Raw genomic sequence first — 3,336 nt, 5'->3', positions numbered from 1 at the left:
CGTTTGGCATCTGCGATAGAGCTTCAATAAACGGTAAGTTAATATGTAATTTTTTTTAAGAGTTTAAGGAATTTACTAAATTGTTCATCTGAGCGGTCTTTTCTTGTTGCGTTGGGGTATGGTACATGAGGTTTATATTCGACATTCACTGATTTGTTTGTATTTTGATCTACCTCACCATGACCTTTGCTTACCACAGTTTCTTGCCGCGATTCTGGTTCAGGCTCCACAAATCCTTCTTCATCTTGAACATTAATTGCGTTGAGCTTTTCCCTTGGGTTGGGTTCAGTATTACTTGGCAAACTACCTTGTGGTCGTTCGGAGATTAGTTTGGAAAGCTAGCCTATCTGAGTTTTGAGCCCTTGGATCAAAGCTTGTTGATTCTTAAGTGCTGTCTCGGTGTTCTGGAAATGAGTTTCTGACATCGATATAGACTTTGAGAGCATCTCTTCAAGGTTCAGATTCTTTTCTTGTTGGTAGGGTGGTTGCTGAAAACTCGGAGGATGTTGTGGTCTTTGATTTCCTTGGCCTCCTCACGAAAAATTGGGATGGTTCCTCCAACCTGCATTGTAAGTGTTACTAAATGGATTGTTTTGAGGTCGAGGATTATTACCCATGTAGTTTAGTTGCTCGTTATCCATGTTATGGCCATAAGGTTGGTATTTCGAATGGCTTGTTCCACCGCTACTTGCTTCGCACTGCATTACTGGGTGAACCTGTGAAGAACTAAGAAAACCATCAATATTTTTATTCAAGAGTTCTACCTGATTTGACAGCATGATGATCGAATCAACGTTATAAACACCGGCTATTTTCATTGGCTTTGTCCTCATGACTTGCCACTGATAGTTATTCAGTGCCATCTCCTCAATAAACTCATAGGCATCTTCAGGTGTTTTATTATTGATGGTTCCGCTAGTAGCTACGTCAACCATTTGCCAAGTCAAAGGATTCAAACCATTGTGGAATGTTTGAACTTGGAGCCAAAGCGGTAACCCATGGTGAGGGCACATTCTTAGTAAGTCCTTGTATCTCTTCCATGCATCGTAGAGGGTTTCTAAATCTATCTGCACAAAAGAAGAGATATCATTACGTAATTTAGTCATTTTAGCAGGCAGAAAATATTTTAGTAAGAATTTTTCGTTCATTTGTTCCCAAGTAGTAATTGACCCTCGTGGTAACGAGTTCAACCACTGTTTAGCTTTGTTCCTTAATGAAAAAGGGAATAACCAAATACGAATGGCATCATCAGAAACACCACTAATTTTAAATGTATCGCAAAATTCCAGAAAGTTTACTAAGTGAACGTTGGGATCTTCATCCTGTAAACCATCAAACTGAACAAATTGTTGTATCATCTGAATAGTGTTAGGTTTAAATTCAAAAGTATTTGCAGCTACAGCAGGTCTAACTATGCTAGATTTAGTTCCTGTTAAAGAAGGTTTAGCATAATCATACATAGTGTGTAGAGCAGGATTTTGATTAGCTGCAATTGCAGGAGGTAGCTGATTGTCTTGGTTTTCAGCCATCTCTTCGATTGGGGGTTGAGTATCGTCTTCTTGCTCGTTCTCTGTGTATCATAAGCTTCGCCTTATTTCTCTTTGATTTCTACTAATTGTACGATCGATTTCTTCGTCAAAAAGTAATGGTCCTGACGGGTTTCTTCCAGTCATAAACTATAAAAACCTGCCAAGAGAAAGAAAAAGTAAGTTAATAAATAATAATAATAATAAAATTAAATTAAATTGCAAGAAAAATAAATGGCTAAAGTAATAAAAATTGAGCCTTCCTAATATCTTAGCTCCCCAGCAACGGCGCCAAAAACTTGATCGCGTGATTTCGTGATAGGTTTTAAATATTTATAATTACTCGTTCTTGAATTAATTATTATTGCGATGTAGGAAAGTGTACCTATTGAACAGTAGTATAGTTTTAGCAAGACTAGATTGTCGAACCCAAAGGAACTAAAAGTACTAGTAATGACTGTCTTTTTATTATCTAGCCTAAGAATAAAGAGGTTTTGTTTTAATTAACTAATTATCTAAACTAAGTGCTCACAAAGAAAAGAAATGGGGAATTGCTTTTGGAGAAAATCGATTGACTTAAGACAATACCTAAGGAAAAATCCACCTAGTCTTTACTTGTTATTCTGGCTCCAAATCGGACAATTTATTCATTCAACTTGTTCTGTAGAGATCCTTAAGTTATGTTATTATCCCTATTCAAGACTAATAACGTCTAATCCCTAGATTGAATAACCGAGACTTTTCTCTAATTAACACTCTAGGGTTGCATTAACTCGATCTATGAATCCCCTTATTAGGTTTCACCCTAATCCGGCAAAATCTTGCCACCCTATGTCTAGGCGCGCAATCAACTCCACTTAATTATGACAAATGTACTCTTAGACAGGGTCTATTCCTCCTCTGAATAAGAGCTTGTCTTGAATCAGTATCCTGGGATATCAAAACAAGAATTAATAACACATAATTAAGAACAAGTTAAATATTTATCATACAATTCAGAAAATAATAACAAGATTCGTCTTAAGTTTCATTCCCCTTAGGTATTTAGGGGTTTTAGTTCATAAATAAATAAGACAACATCTCAGAAAAATAAAGAATGCAAAACATAAAGAAAACCCAAAACTCCTGAAGGGAAATTGAGGAGAGATCTTCAGTCTTAATGATGAATCTGGCTTCTAAGATGGATCAATCAACTTTCTTGGAGTAATTCCTTACTCCCTATTCTCTGTGTCCTTTTTTTCATTCTCTAGGGTGTATTTATAGGCTTTGGAATGCCTAAAAGCCCTAAAAATTAGCCTTTTTTGAATTGGACTCAACTTGGGCTTGGCAGGGACACGCCCGTGGCACACGCCCGTGTTCGATTACTTCAAGCCGTGTTTGAGCCTGCCAAATTGACACGGCCGTGTGGTCTGCCTGTATGAGGAGGTTCAAGCCGTGTTGATTTCGTACTTTGGCCCATTTTCTCCGTTTGTGGCCCATTTATCGTTCCTTTCACTCTCCTATGCTCTCCTAAGTATAAAACATGAAATTAAAGCATTAGGAGCATCTAATTCACCAATTCTAATGGGAAATCATCCATAAAATGCATTAAACATGGGGTAAAAATATGTATAATTTACAGTTTATCAGTTTCCCACATCGCTTCTTCAATCCCAAGCCGATGCCACAATACTTTAATTAATGGTACAAACTTATTTCTCATTTCTTTGATTTCCTGAGCTAAGATTTTCACTGGCTCGTGATCATAAGTAAAATTAGGTTGTAACTCAATTTCATCCATAGATAAAACATGCGATGGATCAAAACAATA

At 36.9% G+C, this 3,336-nt stretch overlaps 1 non-coding gene across 1 annotated transcript; it reads left to right on the top strand.

Annotated features, from left to right (window-relative positions):
* The first annotated feature begins 993 nt into the window (after positions 1–993).
* Positions 994–1,100, top strand: LOC128294726 (small nucleolar RNA R71). Its single transcript, XR_008285033.1, has one exon. It is a non-coding gene; the product is annotated as a small nucleolar RNA R71 (small nucleolar RNA).
* The last annotated feature ends 2,236 nt before the right edge of the window (positions 1,101–3,336 follow it).

This window comes from Gossypium arboreum, chromosome 6 (assembly GCF_025698485.1).
Source record: "Gossypium arboreum isolate Shixiya-1 chromosome 6, ASM2569848v2, whole genome shotgun sequence".
Classification (NCBI taxonomy): Eukaryota; Viridiplantae; Streptophyta; class Magnoliopsida; order Malvales; family Malvaceae; genus Gossypium; species Gossypium arboreum.
Note: the sequence above shows the minus strand (reverse complement) of the source record. Positions and strands in the feature narration are given on the sequence as shown.